Below are 21791 nucleotides of genomic sequence, written 5' to 3' on the forward strand. Positions count from 1 at the left end.
AGTAACTAATCCTGCTCCAGCAGACTTCTGCACTGAAATCCGTTTTTCAAAAGAGTAAATGGATTTATTTTCATATTTAATTTTGACATGGGGCCAGACACATTGTCAGTTTCCCAGGTGCCCCCAGTCATGTGACTTGTGCTGAGATAAACTTAAGTCACTCTTTACTGCTGCCAGTGTCAGACCGGCCCACCGGGATACCAGTAAAACTCCCGGTGGGCCCAGGTGCAAGTGGGCCCTCATACTGCTAAACATTTGGTCTATTTCATGGTCATTACCTATTTCAATGAAAACAAAGAGGCTAAATAGATGGAATAATAGATTATAGTATGTAAAGTAAAGAGACTAGGAGAAAAGAGGTTGAGTGAGAAGAGGAAGAATAATAGTACTGAGAGTGGGCCCCTGGTCTAAGGTTTTTTTGGTAGACCCCTAATCTAAGTCTTTTGGGTGGGCCCCTGGTGTCTCAGTCCGATACTAACTGCTGCACTGCAAGGTGGAGTGATATCACCCCCCTGCCCTACTTCCAGCAGCCCATCAGCAGAATAATGGGAATGTAACCAGATAGCAGCTCCCGGTAGAACAGCACATAACAGTAAAAATCCATGTACCAATGTGACTCCTTCAGTTACATTGAGTAGGAGAAACAACAGCCTGCCTGAAAGCAGTTCCATAGTGCAGCAATGGTATTCTTAAATCACATAACCAGGCAAAATGACCTGAAAATAGAGTTGTTGGGTTAGAAATTAAATGTTACATGGTAGAGTTAATTGTTTGAAGTGTAAACAGTGTAATTTAGAAATAAAAACTACACTGTAAAAATCATGACAGAATCAATTTAAACTTTTACATTATTACCTCAGTTGGGATGACTGCTGCATGCCACTAAGATTAGATTAGTGGCATGAAAACACTAACACACTAACTAATTTAAAATTTACTGCCTAAAGGGCATGTAAAGTCTAAAATAGAATAAGGCTAGAAATGATGTATTTTGTATACTAAATATAAACATGAACCACAAGCTTAATCAAACAAATAATTTTTGCTTTCAAGGTTGGCTACAGGGGGTCACCATCTTATAACTTTGTTAAACATCTTTGCAAGACTAAGACTGTGCACATACTCAATGTGGTCTGGGCTGCTTAGGGATCGTCATAAACAAAGCTGCTTGAGTTCTGCATGGCTGGGAAGTAAGGTGGGGGCTCCCCCTGCTGTTCATAAGTATGATTGTTTCCCTGCTTAGCAGTTAGTGATCGTCTGACAATTCCTATCCACAGCAGTAAATGAAGGGAGAATTTCACTGCATACAGTCAGGTTTCTTATAAAAATGGTACACATTTTTTAATTAAAGTACATTGGAGATAGGTTTCTTTTTCATTTAAGAAAGTAAAAATGGGATTTTATTTTTTTGGCTTTACATGCCCTTTAAGCTATTCATCGATATAAGGGGAAAATAGGTTTATTTTTATATATTCATTATTATTATTAGTGTTGAATATGAATCAACTGTACTGTGTATATTGAATATTAATAAGTGGCCAGCCACTCTTGTGTACTGTATATTTGTCTTATATTAATGTAATATGAATAAATGGGAATAGAGAACCCTATGTTATCATTTTTGTATTTCTGTTAAAACCGTCCTCCTTTTGGTGTCCTAAAATTAGCCAGTTATGCAAAGATCTGGTCGCTGAGCACCAGTGACATGACACAGGCAAAACTGAACAAACTGGATAACAGAAAGTTCTGGCAATAATGAACAATGAGGCAGATTTACTAAAGGGCGAAGTGGCTAACGCTAGCGACTTTTCGCCAGAAATCCCATCCGCAGGGACATTGCCAATTCACTAACAGGCGCAGGCGACAATTTGCTAGTGAAAAAGACCGTCGCTAGCATTCGTACATACTCTATCACCCGGCAACTTTTTGCTCTGGCAAATAGTCGTTGCTCCGCAAATCACTAAATTGCGAAAATTGCGAAATTGGAGTTTCCTTCACCACCTCAGACAAGGCTAACTTCTGAAACTAAGCTACATCTTTCTCAATTTGTTGTCACTGACATCATATCCTGTACCCCGGAAAGTCATAAAAAGTGTAAAAAAAACTCAGGCGACTTTTCTATTTTTAAAGTGGGATTGACTTACCGTAAACAGTCCGAACTATTAAAGATTTTTTTAACACATTTGAGGGGCATGCCACATATATTTTAGGGTGGGCTCATGTCTAGGGCATTAGAGGGGTTTTTATGTCTTTATTAAGCTCCCTTGGACATTTATAATAAAAAGTGGCCACTTCAAGCATTTACACCAACATCTCTTAAAAAAACGTATATATAACTTTTATGCGCCTCCTCTATTCAAATTGACTTAAGCGCAAGATTGCTAGTGAATGTTCACTAGGCACAAACGAATGCTAGCAAATTTTTGCTATGCTTGCAGTGAAGGAGTATCACTAGCGAAAAGTCACCAGCATTCGGCAACCTCATATTTATGTGAATTAGCGTAGTGGTAACAAATTTGCATCTGGCGAAGTGGTGTGAAGCGTGCAAAGCGGTCGCTGGCGACAATTCACCCTTTAGTGAATCTGAGTGAGTGCAGGCTATCTGTTCCACATAATGAGGAGTGATGCTTTTGATAATTTGGAGAGGTGTGAGTTAGAAGAGTTTGAGGAATAGGTGATATGGAGACTCGTAACCAAAGTTACAGTATATGGAACAGTAAGATTGTGAATGAATGTTACTAGTGTTAAGGCAGTGGATTTATGGTGAGGGTCTGGATGCAGCATTCATTTCTGGCCGTGGCTGAGATAATTGGTTGTGAGCCAGACAATAAGTTGTTGCTAAAGCCAAAATATGAAATGACAAGGGCATAAACAACAGATTTAGTTGTCCGTGGAAAGAGGTAAATGGATATTCTTGAACTGCTAGGTGTAAGCAATAGGAGAGAGGGGACATGAACAGAATTAAAGAGCGTTCATAAATGACACATAAGCATCAAACCTTTGAAGTAGAAGTAAGGACATGCTGTGTACAGCTCCAAAAAACAAGGAACAGGAGTGGTTGCTGACAGGCAGGTCTAGAGGAGGATGGAATTAGGATGCAGATTGTGCAGATAATAAAAAAATAACAATGAAAAAAATCTATATACAATTTGATATTTTTCTTAGCAGTGAAAGATTGCAGACTCTATCAAAGGCAACTGAATGCTGAATAATAATTAAAATAACTTGCCGGGAGCAAGTCATTGACTTATGCAAGAGGAGAGCTGGTTAACTTGCTATACATACTGTTATTAACATGTTTTTATAGAGCGCCAACATATTGCACAGTGTAGTAATAGATGCCTTTGGGTTTAAAGTAAGCTTTATTTGATAGATGCACCCTCAATTTGTTCCTCACACTTGACAAGTATTGTGTTTTTTTTTTTTTAATATGTTAATATTTTTATGTGAAACAAGAGGTTTTTAAACCTTCCTTTCAGGATAAGATCACTGACGTGAGGATAATTGATTCAGTCATATATTTCTGAAAAGAAACAAGCATATCTGGATGATGTCTATTTAATATTCCCGGAGGCTCCAGGAAAAGACTACAAGAAAACATTGGATCTAGGTCTGTATATTTGATGCCTACAAGGAACAGGGGCTTGAGTTTCAACTCCATTAGCTTAATAAAAAAAAAAAACATATGTATTTGAACTGAGATTTGCTTAGGGGTCCCCCCTTTCATCTAGAATAGATTATTTGCTGTTCTTAATATCCACAAAACCATACTCTAAGGGGCATATTTATCAAGGGTCAACTTTCGATTTTAAAAAACTTCAAATTCTAATTCTAAAAGACCAATCGAAATTAAGTCAAAGTTTTTTTTTTGGTCGAATAGGTCCATTTTCGATTGAATAGGTGCATATTCTGCAGAATCATACAAATCGAAGGAATAACGCATTCGATCCAATTCGATTTGAAGTTTTTCCCAAAAAAAAACTTTTGATTTGTCAAAGTCCACCAATTGACGCCAAATAGGTTCTAGGAGGTCCCCCATATGCTAAAACAGCAATTCAGCCGGTTTTTAGATGGCGAATAGTTGATGTTGAATTTTTAAAAAGAAAATACATGATAAATTTCAATATTAAAAAATTCACCTCGACCTTTGATAAATCTGCCCCTATGTATCTGTGTGATTTATCTCACAAGTCACCAACTGCCCGTGCATATCAAATGTGAAGTAACTTCGCTTTGCTTGACGAATTAACGCTAGAGCAACTTCGCTACCTTTCGCCTCCCTGAGCGCAACTTTTAGTGAATTAGGGGTGCCCTGGCGAAGTGCGACTAAATGCAGCAAAGCCAACGCTGGCACAACTTCAAAGGTAAGTAAATTTGCCCCATAGATGCAAATCTGTGCTTACCAGTTATTTGAAGAATTTAATGATGGCAGCTTTCCCTACTTTGTACAGTTAGTTACAAAGGTGTGCCTCAAAAGCAGAGATTTGGTGGCCTACTCTGTATTCTAAAGGCAGCATGTGCATGCCTAACAATTGCCTGTACTTTCATTAATGCCCCCTTCCAGTAGCAAGTCTATATGTAAAGAAGAGTATCACTGGGTATGGCAATCTGCTTAAGATGTCACCATGCCTCCATAGAGTGTTTACCAAAATTCTAAAATGTAAATAGGTATGTACATATTATGGTGACACTGTGCTGACTATATGGAGCAGCTTCAATTTTTCTTGGGGAGCCACAAAACTGACAGATAAGACAGTGCCTCTTGGGTCAGTATTATACTGTAAATCTTATTGAATTCATTACAGCAGCATGACATGGAAAGCTTTTCTCATCTTTCATGCTTCAAAGAACTTTTTTTGTTTTTACATCAAACGAACTCACATATGAGACAGGGGCTTCACAATGAAAACTGAAAATCTGGAAACAATATGCTAGACTGTTCACTCATACTCTGGTCATCTTCTTACAATCTGTATTGACCATCATAAAATATCCTTTTTAGCTAAGAAAGGTCTAATAACAATCATCTCTCATCCACAGCTCTGCTTTGGAAAATAATAATGTTATATTTCTCATGATGCCCAGTAAATTCCTAGAATTTCAGTGGACACCACATACACACACAGCAGTTTTGTATATACTTTCATTGGTTCTGTATGTCCCTTTACCCTACAACAAAAGAAAGCCTCTTTTTTTTATAATATAAAATATATATATTTGTAATAATTGATATTACACTGAGAAATTTTTAGTCAATGCTAAATATAAAATTACTTTAATACGGTGTTTTCTTCATTACACCATTGGACAGGCATGAGATCTATTATAAAGAAAGCTTGGGACCTAGAGCTTCTCAGATAAGGGGTCTTTCTGTAATCTGGAGCTCAAAATCTACTACAAAACATATTTTTAAAAAAATGTTTTTCCATGAATATGGATTTATGCTAGTTTAGTTACTAGGTCTCGAGGTAATGTCTTATTACGGAACAAACCAGCCAAACATTTGCAATAATTTGCATTGCTATATTCCATAGAATGGTTTTCCTGATAATAGATCCTATATCTGTGACTGAAAATAATTATTTATTAAGATGTCATTGAATGTCTCGTGCCATGTTATTTCTGTTCAGTCATCTAAGCCAGGGCATAATCAAACTGCCCTTTCTCCAGTCCGTCCATCCCATGCCCAAGTTGATGTTGGCATGCTTCTGTAAGGATCCAGAAGAATCCTAAAGCATCTGATGATAAGGACTCCCAAAATGATGAACAACAGAACCACAAAGGTTGTCTTCTGCTCCAATGTCATAGCAGAACCCAGAGATGCATTTAGTGTTGGTAAAAATGTCAATGTTAAAGTCTCTCCATCCATTAGCCAAGCAAATGGAAAAAAATCCTTCCCAAATATCCTTTTTCCCCTCATAACGTCTCCATGTACATGGTAGAAATCTATAACTTTTATATCTGCAGAAGAAAAGAAAATGAATGTTAATGTATTTTTAAACAGAAAAGCAACTTCTAAACAGTTCCAGCGAAGTTATTCCATAACCCAAACTAGGGGAACTGACTTCATAAAATAAGTAAATAGCTACTGATAGGTTTGATGCCCAGTGATTCATCCTTAAGATTAAATAAAAGTGAACTTGATGATTTTTATAAAGAAGTGGCACATGTACGTATGTGTAGTAAAGGTAAAGGAAAGCTACCAAGGCAGTTTATTGCGGTAATAGCCACAACAGTCCAAGCTAGAACACCATTTTTATTCTTTAGAATGCTTTTCCATAACTGAGGAAAGAGCTGTAGACACTGTCTCTGTTTGTTTAGGATAGCAACTACCATATAAGCTTGCTGTGACATCACTTCCTGTCTGAGTCTCTCCCTGCAGGCTCATAGCTCTGAGCTCAGATTACAGCAGGGAGGTGAGGGTGAGATGAGCAAACTGAGCATGCTAAAGCCATAGCCCTGGAGGTTTAAGCTGAAAACAGGAAGTCTGATACAGAAGCCCATGTGTACACAATAGAAGGAAAGAAATCTGGTGATTCTTTTGACAGAGGACTCAGAGCAGCACTACTTTGAAGGTTTACTGGTGTATTTATATAGACCTTTCTGATAAAGCTTACTTAGCTTTAACCTTTCCTTCTCCTTTAAACAAAAATGGTAGTGACTGATCAAGGATGGTATTTAAAAAAATTTTTGGGTCAAGTAGTATGTATTTTTGTCTGTAGTATAATGTTCAATTAACCATGTGCCTACTAGAAAGTTAATTTGCCTTCAAACTGCAGAGTGTTATAAAGACCATTAGCATAGTCATGAATTGACTTCCTCTCACAGCCAATACCCTGTCTGCTTTTTACTTGTCAAGAGATTAAAATGTCGATTAGCCTATTAATTGACTGGAACCAATCACAGGTGCCTCTGGATAAAACTTTATGCTCCAAGAGATATACATTTGCTGGTCTGTGTGTATATGAGTAAATGTAGTCTGGTTAGTTTAGTATTGTATGTGAAATGGTATACAATTATTTCATTGTATGTGCTGAATTAAGGCAAACAGAATTGTCTCATCTACAGGCCCCTTGCAACTGAAATAAACAGGATGTATTGCAGCATAGTTGTTCTCTTTTAATTTGTTTACATTACTATGGTCTATACTAATGAGGAAGTAGCGGATGGCCATGATGATAAATAATAAATATAGAAATATTTGCATTAACATTTTTTTTTTGATTTGAAAAAATGGAAGGATTTTCCACCCCAATGAATGAAGTGCACACAGGTCACATTTGAACCTTCAGGTTAATTAGTTAATTAGTTGTGATTCATGGTTGCTCAGTACCACAATATGGTAATAATATATCCCTGAACACCTGAAAGGGGAATTAAGACACAAATGTAGTTCCACTAAGGCCTCAAACAAACTGAGATCCAAGATGAAGTAGCCTCTATAGCGGTAGAATGATTTCTTATGCTCTGGTTCAGTTAATTTAAAAACATAATAAGATCTACACTCCTCTTATAGCTTGTGAGTACACTCTGTAGCCTCTCCGACTGTAGCTTCCAAGGGGTCGTAGGCAACATTTTCCATTTATACTTATTGGAAAAATCAATAACATTTTTAGTAACTGTCAAAATTTAAATAACTGGGCTTCCCATAATGTTGGGATTATTTAATATATTAAAATACAGTATATAGTTATTTAATATTTTATAAATATGGGATCTCATGAATTGATAATTACTAATAGATGGTAGGGTTATTTAAAAAACAAAAAACTTTGCACTTACCACAACAAAGATAGTAGAGGCTAATTAAGCTTGTTATGTGACTTGTTACTTAGGCCCAGACTGTAAAGCTACAGGTGAATACTGGTGGCTGAGCTGATAATATCCCTTGTGACTAAACATGTTAAGTCTACAAGGGATTGCTCTTTGACAGTAATGAAAATGTACAAGCCACAACTACGTCTCCCTCATGTGATTAGGAAAAGAGAAAAACATGATAAGGGGGAAATATATGTAAGGCAGTGAATAATACAAAGTAGACAGAAATAATGAGGCCAGAAACATGTATATATCAGAGGTTACAGTGGTACAAGGACAAAAATAGGATGCATTTTTAATTATTATGTAACAGCAAGATGACTATCTCTATAACAATAATGATGTAGGCTTACAAAACTGTGAATAGGAGCTCACCACCTTGGATTTTGTAAGGAGTGTCAGCTACCCTGCACATGTTCAGTGAGCTCTGACCATCAGTTGAGGAGTGAAGCTTAGGGGTTGTCGTAAACCATCAAACAGAAACAGACGTTTGGAGGCACATATCTTCAATGATATAGGGCTATGGTTGCCTTGGGATGGTACAGAACCCCAAAAGCCAAAACATAAGGTATAGCATTTCTAACCTACTTTTTTTGTTAAGCTTTATTTCTTCTTTCAGGCTTACATCAGACAGGTTGTTTATAGGCCTGGAGGAGAATAGCTGATCCACTGGCACCCACTTTTTGAACTTGTGCACTTACAGACACTGGATTAGCAGGCCGGCACACACAGAGCGGCTTTCGGCACAAAAACGCTTTAGTATGCATTTTTGTGCTAAAATCATCTGTGTGTGCACTGACTGACTGATGCTGTGGCAACATTCAGCAAGTGGAAGGCAGAAGTTTAGCGTTATAAACACCAGTAGAGCAATTGATCTGTCTGCCAGTAGCAAAAAATGATATTCTAGCTATTTTTATATTAGACCATTCTGGCCATGGTGGTCACATATCCTGTCTGAATCCCAATGTTTACAAGACTATGGAAGATTAAACTCATGGGAAAAAATAGATGGAGTTTTTTTGTTATTTAATTGTTTTGGAGCTGGGAAAAAACATATTGAATTGCCCCACCATTTATTGGAATAACAATCACCTGGGTTGTCAGAAATGAGTGACAAACACATGACCTGTGAGTGCACTGCTTGGGTCTACACAATGGCCATTCAAGTAAATAAAGCGAGCAGGGCCCTTGAGCAGCAAAGAGATCAAAATCGGACATTGCCTTTAGCATAAGCAGCAATATGCATAAAATAGCTGAGTGAGTGAGGCAAAGGAAACAATAATATTGCAATTCTTAAACATGCTATTTGTGTATATTTAGCAACAGATAACTGCCTGGCATTAACTAGAAAAAAAAACAATTAACTAAAAAAAAAGAATTGCATCTATTTAAAAGGAGACATTATGGAATGTTTACATACATTTTCATAAAACTGTCATGGACAACTATGCAGACATTGATCCCTTGCATGTTTATATGCATCCCTAAACAGCAGATTGGCAGGAGCCGTAGCTCAATAACAGCTGGATGGCTGCAGGTCAGACGTCTCTGCTTCAGAGCTTTCAGTTTAATGGAGATGAATTGGTAGAGATAGAGAGTTAACCTTGAAAATCAATATGATGTATAGATGCCTATTCTTTTGCAGGGAAATTCACTTTCAGAAAGTGCACCATGTTGAGTTATAGCATCTTATATCTGTTGCTAAATATTAGAATTTTGGTGGCACCCAAATGTTTTCATGATTTTTATATCTGACAAGTATTTTTGAGCCTACTTCATTTAGGAAGACCATTTACATAATTAAGGGCTAGCTGCATATATCTGGGGCATTCTTTTTGCTGATAATTGTGACAAATATTCTTGAAAGACTGTTTTTTTACTGGAATATGGAGTGCAAGATGTACGCTACAGCAATTATACACCACAGTGTGACATTAGACTATTCTCCATAACATAAAGTACTGTACATAAAATAGGCACAATGGGGTAAAAAATGGTAAAAGATAATGGCAGTGTCACATCCTACTTTGAAATAAGGTCCAGAAATGCCACAGTATGGAAGATTGCAAGTAAAGTGGCGTGCTGAAATGAGAGTATTGTTCATCTGAACGTTTATTATTAGGTAGGTAAAATGGCACATAGATTGATTGCCCTTGATTTGCATTTCTGTTTTACAGCCTGAATTGTCCAATCTTAATTGCCTCAAAGACAAGAAATCCTCTGCATTTGCCCATTAACAGTATATATGGGTTGTGGCCCAGAGAGGTGCAGAAAAAAGATGCCCACCAAAGTGCTACATTTTTAGAAAAAAGAACTGAACATCTTCTACTAAGTTCTCTGCATCCCTATACTAATATTATTTATTAAAGTAGATCTATCATATTCCTCAATGATTTACAGAAATTACACATTTCCTAACCCAGTGGAGCTTACAATCTAATTCCACATTCACATACACACTTTTTAGCAAACCTAAATGCCATTATGCCCACTAATTTGTCACTAATTTGAGCTGGTACCTCAGCCTTTTAGAACCAGGCACACATCTGCACATGGTTTTGAACAGCTGTGCAGAATGCTTCAGAATTACTAATTCACCTTTCAGCACATATAGTCTTTTATTTGCACTCTTTTTAAGGGATAATGTGGCAATATTGACAACACATCCCTTTATAAATTGACACATGAATGCACCACAGCAAGATGCATACCACACAACCAAATGCAACCATGAAATACATTTGGAGTGCAGAGATCTACAACCATTCAGCAAAGTGCAGGGTGCACGTGTGCAAAAAACATGGAGTTTTGTCCCCCTTTTTTCAATGTGTTCACTGCTCTGCCCTTGAGTCTCAAAATGCCCAAACTGGATCATTACCTCCCTAATGACAAGGGGTTAGTTGACTTCACTTGGAAACAGATCAACAGACTCTCTCTACAACTAGAATGTTGTAATAATACCCACCCTGTACAAGAACTGTCGTAGGCCCCTTACACAGTAATGGTATAATATGCATCTACAATGTGTTAAACATATGTTGAATGCATTAAAAAGTCTGCATTGTGTTTATCTATGTTTGGGTTTTGTGAAATTAATGAATTTTTATGTTTTGCGCTGGACATACTTTTTGACTATAGTTTAATCACAAAGAAATCTCGAACTTTCTCCCTTCATCCTCAACTGTGACTGTTTTGCTAGCAACAGCCAATTATGCAGATTGACTATATGTAATTATCTACCACACCAGGACTAAACATGGAGTAGCTTCACTTTCATTGTTCGCTCTGTTTAGCTGAAGAAATAACAAAAACCATAGATTTTTTTTCAAGATTAAAACAATAGATAAAATATATGTTCAGCAAAAGCCCTATTCACTGCACTCATGTTGAACAAGGGGGCATACTGTTCCTTTAATTATGAACCAATTTGGAGCATACTGTGGGAAAGTTAGTGAACATGCAATAGTTCTGATTAGGGATTTCCATCTATAATTAGTAGGGATGCACCGAATCCACTATTTTGGATTCGGCCGAATCTCCGAATCCATCTTGGAAGATTCAGCCGAATACCGAACTGAATCCTAATTTGCATATGCAAATTAGGGGTGGGAAAGGAAAAAGTGGAAGAAAATTGGTTTAGTTCCTTGTTTTGTAACAAAAAGTCATGTGAAATCCCGCCCTCCCCACAATTTACATATGCAAATTAGTATTCCGATTTTGTCCGGCCAGGCACAAGGATTCGGCCGAATCCGAACCCTGCTGAAAAAGTCTGAATCTTGGCCAAATCCCGAACCGAATCCTGGATTCGGTGCATCCCTAATAATTAGTTTGGAAAGATTTATAAGTAAAAGAAGAAGGTGGGATGACAGAAGAAGTTTGTGTGATTTCAGTGTAACCATTGATACAAATGTCTGTTTGCATCTTTAGAGAAATGCTGACAGCTGAAACTGCCCGAGACTGCTCAAAGCCATAAATAAGTTGGTCTGAAAACATGTCCTCCAAAATGCCTTCTGGGGCAGGGATTTTTTGAAATATACTGCGTAGTGTCTGCTAAACACATCAAGCCCTATTTAGAGGCACACAGTTGGACACGGGTTATCCACACAAGGACATTTTGCTGTTCCAAACACAGGATAATATGTATAGCCCAGAGTGTATTGCCCATCTCTTCTCTGTGTAAAGGCACATGAAAATAAGGCTTCATGACCCAAGTCTGTATATAAATACCCTTCCTCATAAAGGTTCATGAAATACATCTAGCAATGGGGCTGCAGAGATTTCATTTTGCATTTATTTTTGCAAAGGTAAAACAAAACCTGACAGACATTAGTAGATTGTCCCCAGTCCTGGCAAGCAGAGAGTAATAAGATTATCCAATAATAAACCTATTTCAAGGATATGGGAAAGGAATCGGACACACGCAGCCAACAGTACACTGCAGCCAAAATGGAATAACACAATTAGCACACGCTAATAGATTCATATCACCCTCTGCATTGAATTGAAAAGAAAGACAAAATCATAGTCATGTGCTTTATGTATTCATGCTAGTCAGCAAGGCTTACCAATATAAACTGTAACAGGTATTATCTATCTTCTATTAGTTACATCTCAATTGCCTTCCTCCAACTGATGTCTATTGCAGATTTATAGCTGTATATATACCTAGCAGGCATAGCCATTAAATGTATTTATCTTTAAACTGATGTTCTGTGAAACTCCTGTAGTTAATGGTAGTATAAAGTTTTAAAGGCAGCCATAATTAATGAGCACTGCACTGGCATGATGTTAATAAAAGGGAAATCTGGTACCTTGCTGGAGCTGGTAAGATACACGGTCCATCCCCTGGAGAGTCAGTTATTTGCAGATATTTTTAAGTTTCCTTCTTGCCGAGCCATGTCCCTGGACACAAACAAATGTGACAGAGCAGAGTATGACATTTGGCCGACTGTGAGCTCAGAGAGATAAAATGGGAGTAACTTTTCCCAGAGATTTGTGCTCAGCTGTTGGATGCCATGGGTTGGGGCTGCTGTGCGTGACGGAAGAAGCCGGAGTCTGATTCCTGCCCTGACAGCAGCACCAGCAGCACTTCAATGTATTCCACACTTAACAAGCAGCCCTGCAGCCTGTCTGGAAGGAAACCTCTTCAGAATTGAAATTCACAGGCAGTACTGACATAACAGGGTATACCCATAACATGTACTGCCTTGTGTGTGTCTTTGTATGTAAACCTATCTTGTCTGGGTTATTGATCACTGTCAGCAATCAGCTTTTTTTTCTCTTCCAATTAGCACACTTTTTGCAAGCAGAACTCGTATATTATTTGGTTTGTGTCCTTCAGGCTTGGTCACTAACATGGATCTAAAAAAATTTAATGAATGTACCTACTTTTCCTGCCAGCCTTACACACACCAAAATGGCATGGAAAGAACTCCAGATTAAAGGAAAACTATACCCCCCAAACAATGTAGGTCTCTATTGAAAGATACTGAGTAAAACAGCTCATGTGTAAAACCCTGCTTCATGTAAATGAACCATTATCATAATAATATACTTTTTTAGTAGTATGTGCCATTGGGTAATCATAAATAGAAAATTGCCATTTTAAAAAATAAGGGCCGCCCCCTGAGATCGTAAGATTCACTGAGTACACATACAAACCACATGTAAGGTCACATGAGCCAATTAACAGACATAGTTCTGCCTTTTGCTTCAACACTTCTTCCTGTTACAGTTAGTGTTGTAGTATTTCTGGTCAGGTGATCTCTGAGGCAGCACAGATAGAGTCACGAAATGGTGGTTCAAGGCAAGAGATGTAAAAGGGCAATATTTATGTAAATATATATTCCAGTTTGGTAAGATTCTTTAATATGTCATTCAATTTGATATAAACTATCTGTTGCTTAAGTATTCATTTTGGGGGTATAGTTTTCCTTTAATCAGCCCAACATTCTCTGCTAGCTCTCCTACACACGTTGCAAACATCCAGGAATCTTAAATAATGCTTTATCGGGGTCGTATGCTGCCCCATATCGTCCCCCTAGATTTCTATAGACATTGCAGAAAACCATAATTGTAGATGGAAGAAAAATCTCTAATAAGATTTCTGCTGCTCAACAACTTCATTGTAAATGCAAAATTAATGACCAAAGGGAATGCTCATTCCCAGCATTATTTGAGACATCTTGCTGTTACCTTACATATAGAGATAATTATTCCATTTTTGTCTTCATTATACAGGAATGGGAATTGTTATCCAGAATGCTCGGGAACTGGGGTTTTCTGGATAACAGATCTTCCGTAATTTGGATCTTCATACCTTACGTCTACTAGAAATTCATGTAAACATTAAATAAACCCAGTAGGCTGGTTTTGCTTCCAAAAAGGATTAATTATACCTTAGTTTGGATTAATTATAATGTACTCTTATTATTACAGAAAAAAATGAATTTTTTTAAAAATTGCATGATTTGGATAAAATGGAGTCTATGGGCCTTATAGTAATTTCGGAGCTTTTTGGATAACAGGTTTCTGGATAATGGATCCCATACTTGTATTACACTAGAATCAAACATGGGAATAAAGGACAGACTTGTTTAATGCTGGGAAACTGTGCTTAGGAGAAGGAGAAGTCAACCTGTGGGGGGAAAAACCCTACCCCCCACTTCGCTGGAAGAATCTGCACCAAGGGGTAAGTATGGAGTATGGGGCATTTCCCCTGGGGGGGTCTACCTGGGGTGGGGGTAGGGGGTTGTTTACCCACAGGTTGAATTCTCCTTTATAGTTTCCATCTCTTGTTGCAGGAACAAAGAACACGGAGACAGATTTACATAGATCAGCCTGGATTCTCAGTGGAGCATTTTTTGCATTTTAGTGTAGCTGCTGGCTGTGGAGAATTGGGGAAAAGTGTTGTTTTTGTGCATTATTGTGTTAAGAATACAACCCTGATGTTGCTAGACAACAGCTTTCAGCATGACTCAACCTGTATTATATACATTATTCTGAGTAAAGTTTAGTTGAGCAGTGCAGCAGGGTTTACTCCTTTAAGAAAATATTATTTGTAACTCAGTAAATACAGTACATGGAGTATTTTAAAAGAAAATCCTGTACTGTATGTGCTAAAAGGAGAACTAAGTTCCCCTTTACCTAAAGCTCCCTAAACCGCCTGCAATTGCCCCCCTCCCTACACTGTGCAATCATCAAATAATAACCCCTAAAATGCAGAGCAGCGCAGTGGAGCTCCCAGACACCATCTTCCGCCGATTCGTATTCTTTCGGGTCTCAATGCCGATTTGAAGCCGATTCCTGACTTGGCCCACCTACGAATGCTCCCACGGGCTTCGTTTTTTGGTTTAGTTCTCCTTTAAAAGCCTAAAGCTCTTAAGAGAATTGCAATAAACTCCATATTATTTCTTTGTACTTGTAATGCTGTTAGTTTTATAAACAGAACCAGTAATTCGTCTCCTAAATTTGCCCAAAGCAGCGTTTGCCACCCATGGTCACTGGTGGGGCTTTAACATCTGAGTTGAGTTTCTAAACTCTCCTCATTGGCACAGCACCTCTGGGGGCCCTGGGCAGACTTAGCCGACTGAATCCATGGCCCTATGGGGTCCTCACTCAATGGAATATACTAGCCCCAATCATACATTTGTCAAAGATCCTGTTAATTGGCCATATACACAGCCCATTACTTTGCTGACTTGTACAGGCTTGGCCTTTGTCTGGCAAGCTTCTGATCTTTCTTCTGATGGAGATCACTATGAGCTGTCTTTCATACTACAAAATAATACCCCTAATCCAGTCCCAGGACTTTGACCATCTAAACCCTCCACACAGGGGACCCAGGTGATATGGCATTTGGTGCCCCTGCTGAGAAATGTGTGCTAGAAGTGTAGGATAAAGTAACTGATGGTGATGGCAGAACTAGTCTTTGTGTATAAAGAATGATTTGCACAAGCAGCCATGGTTCATGGGTCTCCTGTTCTGATCCTGAACATGTGGGAATAATTACAGTATATGCTGGCTACACATATTTCAGCCACCAGGCTGATTTGAAACTGCAAGTACAAGCAGCACCCTTATTTTGTGACATATAATTGTAGCAAGCTCTCTATGTTAAAAGCTTACCTAAAAAGATATTTATGCTCAATGTCGATTCTTACGTAATTTTAGTAAATGCAAAGAGTTACTGCAAACAGCTTAGAAGATGTTCACAGTTCAGTTGATTTGCAAAGGTCAGCACAGCTTCCCCTGAGAATACAGAAAATGAAAATGGCAAACCGAATAGAAAATAACATTGCTACTCAAAGCGAAACTCAACCCACATTATTAAAAAAAAGAAATTCTGCGTAATAAAAGAAAATGTAATTCTAAACAACTTTTCACTATACGTTAAAAATGTCAATTTTTTTTTTTGGTTTTCAGTAAATGTAATTACTGCAGAAAGCTTTCTCTTTCTGTTCTCTGCCCTGCTCATCATCTCTAAATGTACCACTGAAATCATGTAACAGTCATCTTCTACAGCCAAGTTTCCAATTCCCATAATGCTCTGCATGTTCATTGATCAACAGACCTGTAAAGAAGGTAAATCACAGGGGTCTGCAAGGTATTGTGGGAATCAAAGTCATCGCTGGAGAAGAAGATATTTTTTGAATGTCTTTTTACAGTATAGCCAGGGCAATCAGTGCAGAGAATAGAAGGAACAGCGAAACATTGCTTTCAATAGTAAAATAACTTTCACATCTAATGTTTGAAAGTGTTTAACGAATGTACAGTATATTGGAAGATTGCTTAGAATATATTTTCTTTCATTATGAGATTTTTAATGATTGGGACCATATATTTTTGCCATAAACAAATTTGTCTGTAGCTTTTATATTTTAAACTCGTCTCTCCCATGTTCCTCTATGAGGAGGCTGCCATAAGTCTGTTAGTGTTAACAATTCTAACTGGCAAAACCGGGTTAGGAATTTATGCACCTTACAAATGTACACTTATCATCAATTAATTATCAACATGATCAGTAGGTAATTTTCAAATGCAGAGTAATACTTTAATATTATATATATATTTTTTTAGTGTCTGTATCCATTTAAGGTCACGAAAAGAGCCTTGTCTATTTTTTTCAAACCTTAATTCCTATAGTCCCATGTTTAGATTTCACTAGCACGTCCAGTAGTAGGAAAACAAAACCACCACATTTTAACTAAGTGGGAAGAAAAATCCTTGCTGACTCTAATCTGACCAATTTCTCATTTCAGTATGGGTATGAATCCCAGTAACTTTGTACCTTCTGAAATGCTAAAAATGCATTCAACCCTTTCTTGAAAATGACATTATATCTGCCGAAAACGTCCTGTTCATATTATCACTGTAAATTATACCTATCTTTATAGTTCTTATGTAATTTATGTTTTTTTTCTGTGCTACTTGTGTATTCAGCATTTAAATAAAGTTAAAAATACCAAAATGAATTTCTGCATTTCATATTTGCAACTAAGAAACGCCTTCTTGCCTTCATTATGTAGGGGGAAAATTCCAATTCCTTAACCGGAAAGCAATTACCCAGAAAGCCCTGAATAACAGGAAGGCCATCACCCATAAAATATATTTTAAGCAAATGAATCAATTTTTTTAAATATTTCTTTTTTCTCTATAATAATAAAACAGTACCTTGGTGGCCAAATAATCCTATTGGGTTTGTTTGGGTATGTTTGAATGATTTTTTGATTTATGATTTTAGTGTGGTCATTTAAATTACAGAAAGATTCCTTATTTGGAAAATCCCTGGTCCCAAGTATTTGGATGGGATATATATATCCTGTGAATTATATAGTGACTAAATGTATCAATTTAGAAGAGTTGCAGAGTCGGCAACCCCCCTCCTCAGAGCTGCTTTAGAAGGTGAAAAATTAAACAATACACTTCAGTATTAGAAAAATGGTCACAAATAAAAAGTGATTGGAAATATATATATATATATATGATTGAAATACAGCAGCGACAGCACTCCAAGGGATTTCAACCAGATAATAGTGGTGAAATAAAAAGGTTTATTAATATCCAACGTTTCAGTTCCTAATTTGAACTTTCATCAGGGTTTTGGATATTTATTTATTTTACCCTGTTCTGACTAGCACCCAGGCTATATTTTTTGTAAGGTGTGCGCTCCATTCGTAATATATATATATGTAAGGTCCACCTAAATAAACCTATATGATTTGAATTGACTGTCTTAAGCTTGACTGATTTTGGCGTGCCGCCATTGAAGGGATGATATATATACGGTATATATATATATATATATATATATATATATATATATACAGGGCCTCCATCAGGGGGGGACAGGGGGAGAGTTGTAGGGGGCCCTGAGGGTAAGGGGGGCCTGTTCATATACAAATAGTCAGCCAGCACTCACCACTTAAATTCTTATATGTAGCGACCAGGTGCACGTCAAATGGTGTTCACTTCCACCAGCTTCAGTATCCCAAAATCGTAGTAGATGGCACCAGTCTTGAAAATTGTTTAAAAAAGCCTTTATTGTTACTTTATGGCTTTATCATCTGAACAATTGCAACGTTTCAAGCCACATGGCCCTTTATCAAGTTAATGTTTCACACATGGTTCCACATTTTTACATTACCTTGTATAGCACCATCTTGTGGCTCAATCCTTAAATACATCATAAACTACAGATCAAAAGGTTTAATCATATCTACATTTTGTCGGTGGAGCCTCCTTCTCCACATCTATGCTGCTATTTCCTTGTTCAAATATCTGTAATATTATATTTTATTTTTTACATTCTCCCTAAAATTCACAAAAATGTAGACAATCCACCAGGCCGCCCAATTGTTTCCTGTATAAACTCCATATTGTCTTCTTTCTCTATCTTTGTAGACCAAGTGATTAAGATGTATGTACCCAACCATAGGTCCTTTTTAAAGGACACAAATTATTTTTTATTGAAATTGCAAACGTTGTCAGATTTACCGAACAACAACTTCTTGTTGGTAACTTTTGATGTGGAAAGCCTCTACACCTCCATCCCACATGATGGGGGTATGGAGGCGGTCCGCATCGAATTAGAATATGATGAGGGTCTGGATGCATCTCAAAAAATTTTTTGATTCAATGTCTTGAGTTAATATTAAATAATAATTATTTCTTATTCCAAGATGAGTTTTATGTACAGATCAAAGGAACAGCCATGGGATCTAATGTGGCCCCGTCCTATGCGAACATATTTATGAATAATTTTGAAACCAAGTATGTATATGTAAATGAGTTGTTTTTACAACATTGCAAGATATGGTTAAGATTTATCGACGACGTGTTCGCAATATGGACGAGGCCACTGTGTGCCCTCAAAGATTTTCACCAACAAATCAATTTGACGCTACCTCACATCAAATTCACATTACATACCGATGAACTAAAAATAGCTTTTTTAGACACCATGGTATTAAACCGTGATGGGAAATTGGAAATAGACATTTTGTGAAACCGACTGACAAAAATACCCTTTTACACTTTGAGTCATTCCATCCAGTCTCAACTAAAAGATCACTACCAAAATCAAAATTTTTACGGGTAAAGAGGATTGTATCAAACGAAGATAGACAGAGTGAATGTTTAGCGGAGATGCAACATAAATTCCTTCAGAGAGGGTACCCCATGTCTTTATTAAAACAGCAACGTAAAGAAATTGAGGGTGGTCGAAAGGAGAATAAACACCAGAGTAAATATAAAAATAAAACAAAGAGAATTCCATTTATTTCTAAATTTACATCCTTAAGTAAAGATGTGGCTAAGATCATTAATAGACACTGGAGTTTACTTAAGGAGGGGGTACCCACTGCGGAAGCTTTTCAGGCTTTACCCCTCATGTCATACAAAAAGAACAGAACCCTTGGCTCTATGCTGGTAAGATCGGACCTGGGGAGTAAACAAATTAGGCAAGGTGTATTATGCCCTAAAAATAATGGGACTTTCCCGTGTCTTTCCTGTAATTGTTGCTCCAACTGTCAAAAGGGAGATATTGTGTACCACCCACGCAAGGGTAACCCCATTAAGATCAGGGGATATTACACTTGTATATCTACTTTTGTAGTGTATATTGTTAAATGCCCTTGCGGGTATTTTTATGTGGGGCAGACTACCCGCATGATCAGAGATAGGATACGGGAACATAAGTCCGCGATAAGATTAAAGAAAACAGATCAGGCGGTTGCAAGCCACTTTGTGAAAAAGGCCATGGGGTCCAACAATTAAGGTTCCAAGTTATAGATAATGTGCCCAAACTTCGACGGGGAGGGGATAGAAATAAGGAACTGCTAAAGAAAGAAGCCTGGTGGATACGCTGCTTAGAAACTATGGAGCCCCATGGCCTTAACCGAGAATATGATCTACATTCTATATTCCGCTAAGTATGTTTTTAACTGGATTTTTATTTATGTTTTTAATATTACAGATATTTGAACAAGGAAATAGCAGCATAGATGTGGAGAAGGAGGCTCCACCGACAAAATGTAGATATAATTAATCCTTTTGATCTGTAGTTTATGATGTATTTAAGGATTGAGCCACAAGATGGTGCTATACAAGGTAATATAAAATGTGTAACCATGTGTGAAACATTAACTTGATAAAGGGCCATGTGGCTTGAAACATTGTTGCAATTGCTCAGATGATAAAGCCATGAAGTAACAATAAAGGCTTTTTTAAACAATTTTCAAGACTGGTGCTGTCTACTACGATTTTGGGGTAAGGGGGGCCTGGCCACGCTGCACTTACTTGATTAGCTTGGCCCCCCTACTTTTTGAGAGCTGCCGACTTCAGGAAGGCAGGATGGGAGCACAGGGGGAGGTATCTTTTGTCCATTCCTTTCCCTTATTGGTCACAGAGTTTAAGTCCCGGTTGAGCTGCTCAGGGATTGGATAGTTAAGGTTTGAACTTCCCCTCCAGCTCATCCAATCACCATGCAGCTTTACCAGGACTTGAAATTCTGTGACCAATAAGGGAAGAAAATGCTGTCACTGGAAGAAGGTGCAGCCACCTGTGCTCCCCTCCATCCTTCTGAAGTTGGCAGCTCACTTACAGCAGGTGGGCCACACTAATGAAGTAAGTGCAACATGGCAGGGCCCCCCTAAAGGTAACCCTTTCTGGGCACCAATTTTTTAAAACTTCTGGGGGGCAATTTTTTTTACATGGATGTTTAAGGGGGGCCCTGGCCACGAATGTTTTTATAACGTGGGGGGGGCCCTGGACACCAATTTTTGTTTACTGTGTGGAGTCCTAGCCACCAATATGGGGGGCACTGACCACAAATGTTTTTTTTTTATGGAGGGCCCTGACCACAAATGTTTTTTATTTTTTATTAATGTGGAGACCCTAGCCACCAATGGTTTTTTACTGTGTGGTAGGGGGTGGACCTGTGGGGTGGGGAGGGCGGGCTCGTGGGTGGGGCTTATGGTGGGCGCAGCCCAGGTGGCCCAGGAAATTTTGTCGTACGGGGCCTTGTGATTTCTGATGGTGGCCCTGGTGCTAGTATAGGTTAATGCTCAGGCAAAGAGTGTGATGAGAACTGGCTAGCAATAGGGCAGGGTCAGCCCTGATTGGCTGACCAAAACCACCAATCAGGCTGCTGTTGGGCTAGGGCTGCAAAGGCCAGGTAATACATAGTGAGCAACCCCACAGGTTCACTTGGCCCCAATGGCTAAGGCACAGAGCCAGAATCCCAAAGGTCCTTGGCTTGAATCCCAGCAGAGCCTCACAGTTTTGTTTATCTTATTGTAGGGATACAGAGGATTAATTCCCCTATGTTCCTGAAAATATGAACCACATGGTGGTAGTCCCCCAAAATCTAAGCCTCTCTGTCGCAAGGAGTACAGTAAGTACATGGGTGGTGTTGAAAGAACTGACCAACTACAACATTATTATGATGCCACCCAAAAACTACAGTACAAAAC

At 38.1% G+C, this 21791-nt stretch overlaps 1 pseudogene; it reads right to left on the reverse strand.

Moving 5' to 3' along the window:
- Positions 1–4160: 4160 nt before the first annotated feature.
- LOC108719158 overlaps positions 4161–21791 on the reverse strand; it is a 28063-nt pseudogene continuing 10432 nt past the window's right edge.

This window comes from Xenopus laevis, chromosome 6L (genome assembly GCF_017654675.1).
Source record: "Xenopus laevis strain J_2021 chromosome 6L, Xenopus_laevis_v10.1, whole genome shotgun sequence".
NCBI classification, from domain to species: Eukaryota; Metazoa; Chordata; class Amphibia; order Anura; family Pipidae; genus Xenopus; species Xenopus laevis.